The sequence below is a fragment of the Cebus imitator genome, unplaced genomic scaffold (assembly GCF_001604975.1).
Source record: "Cebus imitator isolate Cc_AM_T3 unplaced genomic scaffold, Cebus_imitator-1.0 Scaffold312, whole genome shotgun sequence".
Taxonomy (NCBI): Eukaryota; Metazoa; Chordata; class Mammalia; order Primates; family Cebidae; genus Cebus; species Cebus imitator.
This window is the reverse complement of record NW_016107627.1, coordinates 440,821-450,646: the sequence shown is the minus strand read 5'-3', so window position 1 is coordinate 450,646 and position 9,826 is coordinate 440,821. Positions and strand designations below refer to the sequence as shown.

The window sequence follows — 9,826 nt, the reverse complement described above, 5'->3', positions numbered from 1 at the left end:
TTCCAAGACAGGCTGGAGACTGGCTCTTCCTAAAGTCTTGCCCATCTGTCAGTTGTATCATTGTCCACCTGGTTACTCAGCCCTGAGCCTCAGAGTCAACCTCTCTTTCTCCCACTTCACCCACCCCCATCTCCCCACCACCATATTCAATACATCAGCCAAGCTCGTTGGTTCCAGGGACACAATATCTACATCCTCAAATCTACCGCTTCTCTCTACACTCACCAGCCTCGCTCCAGCCCAAGCCAACTCACTCTTCCACGTGGACAACAGCACTGGTCTCCTGACTTACTAATGTATTTAACCGGAGAAGAAAAAAATAATTAAAAATGTCTACCAGACAAAAAAGACTATAACAAAATCAACAATGAATTTTTAAATAGGAAAAATATCACAACAGACATGCTTAAGGTTAGACTCCTTAATATAGAAAGAGCTAATACAGATTATTAGAAAAAAAAAGTATTCAGAGAAAATGGGCCAACAATAATTCATAATAAAAAAAGTATAAAGCATTTTTTTTTTTTTTGAGACAGAGTCTCGCTTTCTTACCCAGGCTGGAGTGCAGTGGCACAATCTCAGCTCACTGCAACCTCCACCTCCTGGGTTCAAGCGATTCTCCTGCCTCAGCCTCCTGAGTAGCTGGGATTGCAGGCACCCACCACCATGCCCAGCTAATTTTTGTATTTTTAGTACAGATCGGATTTCACCATGTTGGCCAGGCTGGTCTTGAACTCCTGACCTCAAGTGATCTGCCCACCTTGGCCTCCCAAAGTGCTGGGATTTATAGGTGTGAGCCACTGAGCCCGGCCAAGCATTTCTAAACAAATGAAAAGATGCTCAGTCTCACTCTAATAAGAAAATACAAATGCAAAGTTTAATGAGATGCAGTTGACACTTAGAGAATTGGTAAAATTAAAAAAGTGTTAAAACCCCTGGATGGTCATGAGGGGATGGTGATGATTGGTCCATCCTCTTTGGAGGGCCATTTAAAAAGCACCAACTAAATTTTAACATCATATGCTCTTTGACTTGGCAATTCTGCATCTAGGAATGTGTCTTACGCATGTATTTGCACATGAACGTGAAGATACAAATGCACATTGCAGTAACAAAAGAAAGCAGCCAAATGCCCATTGGTAGAGGCTGGGTAAGTAAATTCTGGTATAGAGTATACAGTGCAACAGTGAAAAGAATGAAACAATATTACTTGATATGGATAACAGAAAATTTCCTTCCTTCCTTCCTTCCTTCCTTCCTTCCTTCCTTCCTTCCTTCCTTCTCCCCTTCCTTCCCTTCCTTCCCTTTCTTCCCTTCCTTTCTTTCTCTCTTTCTTTCGGAGTCTTGCTTGGTCGCCCAGGCTGGAGTGCAGTGGCACAATCTCGACTCACGGCAACCTCTGCCTCCTGGGTTCAGGCAATTCTCCTGCCTCAGACTCCTGAGTAACTGGGACTACAGGTGCACACCACCACACTCAGCTAATTTTTGTATTTTTTAGTAGAGATGGGGTTTTACTATATTGATCAGGCTGGTCTCAAACTCCTGACCTCGTGATCTGGCTGCCTTGGCCTCTCAAAGTGCTAGGATTACAGGTGTGAGCCACCATGCCCAGCTGATAAGATAAATTTTCTAGACGTATTGTTAAAATATAAAAAGCAAAATCCAGAGGATACAAGATGCTATCACATACAAATGTGTGTAGAGACTTACAAACATACATCTATTGCTTGCATATGCATAGATTGTTTCTGGGAAGATACACAAGAAATCCAACCGTGGTTGTCTCTGGAAAGGTGATCTGAGAATTTGGAATAAAGGAGAAGAAATTTAGGCTGTATTTCCTTTTATGATGTTTTAATTTGCACCATATTTAAGAATGACATATTTTTACAAAACTGTTAAGACGAAAGGAAAAGAAGTGGTTGGCCAGGTGCATTGGCTCACACCTGTAATCCCAGAACTGTGGGAGGCTGAGGCAGGTGGATCATTTAAGAGCAGGAGATCAAGATCAGCCTTGCCAACATGCTGAAAACCCGTCTCTTCTAAAAATGCAAAAATTAGCTGGGCATGGTGGGGTGCCCCTGTAATTTCAGCTACTCAGGAGGCTGAGGCAGGAGAATCACTTGAACCCAGGAGGTGGAGGTTGCAGTGAGCCAAGATCACACCACTGCATTCCAATCTGGATGAGAGAGCAAAATTCCATCTCAAAAAAAAAAAAAAGAACCAGTTATTAGCAGTCATTTTAAAGGAAAATATTAGTAATACTCTTCTAGAAAATGTGAAGTTTTACTTAGAGAGATTGTAAAAATTCCACTTCTATTACATCTTTTCTTTTTCAGAATTATTGTGTATAAACTAATACTTCAAGCCTAGCTAATATGGCGAAACCTTGTCTCTGCTAAAAATACAAAAATTAGCCAGGCATGGTGGCAGGAGCCTGTAGTCCCAGCAAATGTGATTCAAACCTACGCAAGATGGTTGCTGAATTGATGGTGTTCTCAAAACACACTGAGATCCATGGATGATGGTTGCTGCTACAGAATAATTAGTTAGAGCCTAAGACTCAATTTAAGATAATGAATAATAGTTATTGGGAAAGAGATTTATATTTTTCTTTTTTTTTAAGACATGGTCTCATGCTCTTGCCCAGGCTGGAGTGCAGTGGTGCAATCATGGCTCAGACACCTAGACCTCCTAGGCTCAAGCGATCCTCCCACTTCAGCCTTCTCAGTAGTTGGGACTACAAGTGTATGCCACCACACCCTGCTAATTGTTTAGTTTTTTGTAAAGACAGGGGCTTATTATTTTGCCCAGGTTAGTCTTGAACTCCTAGCACCCTCCCTCTGGGCCCAGGGACTATCACAGAAGAGGTGGGTGCATGAGATTGTAAGGGCTGGTTTTGAGGGACAGAATTAGTTCACACCCTCCAAATCAAGGATGGGTACACAGATGTCTAAACAGCTGGTAAAATAAGGGATTTTGCCACTTGAATTTTTACATGCGTGGCACCTTTTCATTCATTTCAACCATTAAGAATTTTCTGCTTCACCTAGAAAATTTTTACTGAGAGGATATAAAGTTACCTGTGACAAAATCTCCTGGGGATAATACTCCTAGTTATGAGATTTATGAGGATATATATGTATTTAAAATTTTATTTTCAGCTGGGTGCAGTGGCTCACTGAGGTGGGTGAATCACCTGAAGTGAGGAGTTCGAGACCAGTCTGACCAATATGGTGAAACCTCATCTCTATGAAAATTATAAAAATTAGCTGGGCATGGTGGAGTGCACCTGTAGTCCCAACCTGAGAGGTGGAGGTTGCAGTGAGCGGAAATTGCACCACTGCACTCCAGCCTGGGTGACAGAGTGAGACTCATCTCAAAAAAACTTTTTTTTTTAGCCACCTTAGGACAAATGACTAAAAGACCACAAAAAGCATTGTAACACAACAAAAGTCTCTAAATTCCTTAGCCTCAAAGGTTTTTAACAATGCTTACATGTTGAATAGCTCATTGCTATGAGTCTGTAACAAAAACCAAGATTACAGAAGCTCAATGCATAGAAGTTAAAGATCGATAAAGTCAATTTTATAACCTCACTTTTGGCTTTCTGTTTGTTGGGTTTTATATGACTTTAAAATTGTGAAGAGGTAATGAATGCCTGTCCACATCCTTTCCTATCTGGCTAAAACATATAATTGGCTCTAAGTCTTTTGGCTCTGAGTCCATTAGTCATGGAGCAGGGCATCTCACAGAAGGACAGAATGGACTTGGGGCAGGCAGCTATGCCACCCCAGCAACACTATGGGAAAAAATAAAAGTTTGGTGGCCATTAATGTTGCCTCTGGCAAATCTTGGCCAGAAGGGGGAGAATGTAAACCAAAAACAAACTTCTAAGCCCCCAGCCATCTGAATGGACACCTCATCTCAGCAAAGACATTCCAAAGTTAACCTGAAAAACTGGTTCAGGCCATGATGGGAAGCGGGAGCTGGACGTGCCTCATTATTCCCTCCTTCCTCTTAGAATTACTGACAGAACAGACTCTTTAAGTCTGATAAGAAATATTTACAACCGATTCTTTCTGAAGCCTGCTACCTGGAGGCTTCACCTGCATGATAAAATTTTGGTCTCCACAACCCCTTATCTTAACTCAGACATTCCTTTCTGCAGATTCTCAGTCTTCAAATAACTCTTTCAATCAATTGCCAATTGGAAAATCTTTGAATGTACTTACGACCTGGAAACCTCTGCTTCCAGTTGTCCTGCCTTTCTGGACCAAACCAATGTACATCTTACATGTATCAGCTGATGCTTTATGTCTCCCTAAAATGTATAAAACCAATCTGTGGCCCGACCACCTTGGGTACATGGTCTCAGGATCTCCTGAGGGCTGTGTCATAAGCCATTGGCCACTCATATTTGGCTCAAAATTAACCTTTTCAAATATTTTACAGGGTTTGACTCTTTTTTCATCAACAGTTTGAAATTTTTCATAATAAAAAAATTACAAAAATTTTATTGAAAATGCATCTCTTACTGAGATGAGTGGGAATTTCTCAACCAGTTCATGTATCTAGAGAATATTAATTCTTGCTAGACTTAATGCTAGGTTTAGCACAATTGCATGCCAATTTTAAAAAAATGTAAGCACTGAGAAAACTATATCATATCGACATTAATTAAGTATATGGGGAAGGAAGCATTTTGCCATAGCCTTGACCTTCAATTCTTTGAACCCCTTCTGAGTTATGTCCCCCACCACACAAATACACACCCTCTAAAATAATTTGTAACAGTTTATCAGCTGACAATTTGATTTGGTCTTCCTTTAATTTGGTTGTGTGCAAAGAATAAGAAACCATCTGACTTAAAAATGATTTTTTTTAACCACATCAATAGAATCATTCCTCTTTTAACACCAATCAGCACTTCAAAAATCCCTTTCTTTAATGCCCCAGAAGTTATTTCACCCCTGGCAATGCACTATAGGAAGGTTCAGGTTGGTGAGAGGCTCCCATTCTTCAGGAATTGGAGAACAGGCAGTGAGAGAAGAGCTGGGAAAGGAAAGCCTGGCCTCAGAAAGGAAGCTGAGACCCTGGGAAGTGATTCCCTTACCCTTAGCCCACGTGTTTGAGCCACAGTGTACCCATGTGTCCCTCAAAGACAGATAACCCAGTTTGAAGAATGCTGCTTTCAAGCGTCCTTTCTGGCTAGGTGTGGTGGCTCTTACCTGTTAATTCCAGCACTTTGGGAGGCTGAGGTGGGAGGATCACTTGAGCCCAGGAGTTAAAGACCAGCCTGGGCAACATAGTGAGAGCCCGTCTCTAAGAAAAACAAAAAAGAATCCTTCCAGGATGTATAGAGCAAGACATAAGGCCAAAGACTGAGTCAGATTCCTTCCCTCCTGTGTGTCTGCAGAAACCCTACATTTTAATGTGATACATTCCTGGATACTGCATCCCTCAAAAACGCATGGTATTTATCTTTTTTTTTTTTTTTTTCCAGAAGGAGAAAACAGGAGCTTTACTCAAAATCACAAAGACCATATTTTTCATTGAGAACTGGTGTGGGAGTAGGAAAACTGACAATGGACCAGTTGCCCCTGGCAGCCCTGAAGAAATCAGGTAAATTCTGCTCCAGAGACCGCAGAGCTGGTGGTGCCATTCTTCAGGACAACACAGCCTCTTTCTGCCATACCTCACTCGGCCAGGGCAAAGTTTGTGGACTGTGGCCACTCGGTCTCCTGGCAGATGTTCTGCTCCACTGTGTCACACTCGGCTAGGAATGCCTGAACCTTTTTTACCAAGCCTTTCCTTTTCAACCTACTGTCTTTGAAATTTTCTGGCAGGATCAGTGTGTCAGTCTCCTCTAAGATCTTCATAAATTGCTCTATTGTGGCTCTTACTTTCCTATCAAAGTTTGCAGAGAGCTTCAGCTTGCAAATACTTGCAGAAAACCCTGCTGAATTCCCGTAAGCTCTTTATTCAACTCTTCCAGCTGGTCAGCTATCTTCTCCACAGACTTCTCCCAATGTTCAACTTCTTTAGTTCAGCTTCTTCCTCTGTTCTTTTTCCCAATTAACATGACCCGGCAACCATCTTGTATTCCAAGTGCTGTCAATGGTGACTCCATTTCCTTCAGAGATTTTCCCTTAAATATGAGTTTCTGAAAAGACAGTGGAACCCCTGTGGCCTCTACAACAGCCTGGGCCAGGTCTTGGACAAGTGGTTCACTGCTGCCCTGCTGCGGGGTAACATGAAGGTCGTGCTTCTCATTACTATGGGTGACAGTCACGGTGAGCCCAGCTGTCGCCATTTCCGCCCTGGTCACTTCCTTGCTCCGAGTCGCCTCCTTCTCCCTGGTGACCTCCTGGCTCCGACTCATCTCTTTGCCCAGGGTCGCCTTCTCACTCTGGGTCGCCTCGCTACCGGTCGCCTCCTCACTCAGGGTCAGCTCCTCACTCCGGGCCGAGCGGCACCGGGTTTTCTTCTTCATCCGCGGCCTGCGAGCGCCGGCGGCAGCGCCCCTGGTGGGTCGGTCATGCCCGCTGGCTGCACCCGGACAGATGGACGCCGAGAGGGAGGTGGGCCGTGCTGGGTCGGGGGCTCCAACTGGCGCGACTCCTGGCCTGGCCGAGGGGCGTGCCTCCGGAAGCCCCAGCCCAAGGCATGGTATTTATCTTTAGAAACAATGCTGTAACTGTAGGTTCTGCTGCTGGCCAAGGACTTGCTGGACAATATATGCCAAAAGCATATGAATGGAGCTATGATCCTTCAAAATCCCCTGTTCTTGCTCTGTAATTCGACTCCAGGGCTTAGGAAATGAGGGGACACATATGGGGCTGGCCTTTGGACCAATTCCAGCCCAGCCATAGCACACCACTGTGATCCAGCCGGGGAAGGGCAGTGCTAAGCCTCATGCCTGCAGGGCGAGACTGAGCCGGTCAGAGGGCCAATGTGCAGACCCCTCGGTCATGGCATCCCCAGGGGCAAGTCAAGTCTGGGAAAAACCTAAAGTTGGGCAGCCTCTGGGGACAGAAAGCCTGCAGAAGAGGTGGGCACTGTGCCCTGGAGTGCTCTGAGCAGGGTGCCCTGGTCCCCTGGGGGCCTTTGGAGCACTTGTGTAGCCCAATGACCATGAGGAGTTTGGGTACCTGTGAGCTGCCTTCAGAGCCTGGTAGGGTTCAGCGGGGTTCCGGGATCTGCAGCACCAGGAAGTGTCTGGCATATAGGAAGGGCTCAACGACTAATATTGTCTGGCTGAATACACCGGTGAATGGCTGAATAAGTGAATGTAAGGCTTGCCTTGCTGACGGCTGGAGCAGTTTTTTTTTTTTTTTTTTAAATCAAGGATGGCTTTTATTGATGTACCCATGATGAGCCACCCAAAATTTGGAAGGGATGATGATGTTATTACAGTAATCATCACCAAAGCAAATTAAAATACAAAGGTTATCTGCAGCATCTTTGTAGTGACATGATGCCTTCATAAATTAAGGAAACTGGCCCCCCGGCTCGGCTGCTCACTTCATGGTCTTCACAAAATCTTCCCCCTTCTTGATGGAGGCCTTCAGCTTGGGGGTGGCCTCCGCGATCATCTTCTCCTCAAAGAGGAGAACTTGCCGATGCTCAGGTTCTTCTCAATGTCCTTTTTCCCCAGCGGCAGCAGTGTGGAGAAGTAGGTACATTCCGTTTCCTGTGACTTCATGAAGGAACATTTCACAATGCCTTCCTTTCCGTTCATTTCATCCACAAGGAAGAAGACGAAGCGGGCACTGACATACGCCATGGAGAGGGTGGCGGAGCCTGCTGCTGGAGCAGTTTTCACTGTGACGGACTCCCCAAGACTCTGGATGTCCCGCCTTCTCACCTGTGACACTGATGCGATCATGCCTTTGGATCTACTCTTCCGGCTCAACTGGCGCTTTTCACTGTGTCTGCTACAGACTGACCTTCAGGCTTTGCACCATATTCCAGGTAGCTGTGTGCTTTCATGATGCGTCTGGCTCCTGCAGCTTTGCTGACACAGGTATCTTGAGCTGGGTAGTGACCCTGGCAGGCCTCCCTTCCCAGCACGGAGCCCATTCTTGGCAACAGAATGTGCAGTATGGCCCGTGGAGATGGGTTTCCCTGGTCAGCAGCCTTTAATCAGGTTCCCAAGCCTCTGGGCAACTGTTCGTTCACAGGGGCTGACCTCTCCTTGTCCTGTAGCTTCTGAAACATAGCACTGATCCCAGGCCACGCTCATTCATCCATTAATTTTTTCCACTTAATACAAATTGAGGAGCTGAGGTCTGACAGACACTGAGCTGTGTGTGGGTTTTGTGTTGCTGTGTAGCTGCACAAACTGAGCTGCTCGAAACAACACAGACATCTCGTCTCACAGCCTCTGTGGGTCCGAAGACTGGGAACAGCATACGTGAGTTCTTGCCTAAGATCTCACCAGGCTGCAATCCAGATGTTGGCTGGGACTACAGGCCCTCGGAGGCATGACTGGGGAAGATTTCCAAGCTCCCCCGGGTTGTTGAAAGACTTCGTCTTCCTGAGGAGTCCTGCTTCCTCAGGAAGGAGGTTTTCCTGCTGGCTGTTGGTCGGCTGCTTTCTCGGCTCCTGCAGCCCTCTGGCAGTCCCTTGCCCCTGGCCCCTCCATGTACCCCTCACAGTATGGCAGCTTGCTGCTGCTTTTTCCTTTTGTTTTATTTTCTATGCTTAGAGACAGGGTCTCACTCTGCTGCCCAAGCTGGAGTACGGTGGCACAATCATGATTCATTGTGGCCTCAAATCCCTGGCTTAAGCAATCCCCCTGCTGCAGCCTCCTGGGTAGCTGAGACTACAAGTACCCGCCACCATGCCATGCTACTTTGCTTCTTTCCTTTTTTTTTGAGACTGAGTCTCACTCCGTTGCCCAGGATCGTGTGCAGTAGTGCCATCTCGGCTCACTGCAACCTCCGCCTCCCAGGTTCAAGCGATTCTCATGCCTCAGCCTCTCAAGTAGCTGGGATTACAGGCACCCACCACCACACCCAGCTAATTTTTGTACTTTTAGTAGAGACAGGGTTTCGCCATGTTGGCCAGGCTGGTCTCGAACTCCTGACCTCAAGTGATCCATCTGCCTTGGCTTCCCAAAGTGCTGGGATTACAGGCATGAGCCATCGCTCCGTCTACTTTGCTTCTAAACCAGTGGAAAGAGTATCTAGCAGGTACTAGCAAGTGAAAAACATTATATATTTATTTGGAGACGGAGACACACACACACACACACACACACACACACACACACACACACCCTGTACATGTAAATTCACAGGAATGACGTCCCTTCATCTTTGCCATACTGTATTGGAAGGAAGTCTAAAGTCCCACTCATGCCCATGTGGAGAGGACTATACAGGGCACAAACATGAGTGCCACCCAGGCTCTGTTGGCCACAAAGTCTACATGCAGAAAGTCTTGAACACCAAAATAAAGAGTTTGAGTATTTTACTATAGTCAGCGAAGCTGCTTTTGAGCAATGGAGGAGCAAATGGAGGACAGACTAATGACAGTGTGTAGGAAAGGCGGGTATTGGGAGAAGATGGAGCTGGGTGGAGAGCAAGGCATCCGGGTGAAAGAGGAAGAGGTTCTAGCCAGTACTGGTGATGTGGGAAAGAGGCATAGCTCTGGGGACACCACGGAAGTAGAATCAAATGCATTCACTGCAGAGAGGTTGATTCCGCCTTGAGGACCAAGTGCGTGTTTTGGGAAGAAGACAGAGATCATACTCTCGTCTACAAAGACAAGGGAACCCATTCAGGAGCAGGAAGGGAAGTCCTTTCCGGACATTCCT

General features: G+C 45.8%; 2 pseudogenes across 1 annotated transcript; both read right to left on the bottom strand.

Annotated features, from left to right (window-relative positions):
* Positions 1-5,505: 5,505 nt before the first annotated feature.
* On the bottom strand, positions 5,506-6,531 carry LOC108285990 (annotated as a pseudogene). Its single transcript, XR_005196174.1, has one exon. The product of XR_005196174.1 is annotated as a BAG family molecular chaperone regulator 1-like (transcript).
* Positions 6,532-7,343: 812 nt separating this feature from the next.
* LOC108286014 lies at positions 7,344-7,891 on the bottom strand (annotated as a pseudogene).
* Positions 7,892-9,826: the final 1,935 nt, after the last annotated feature.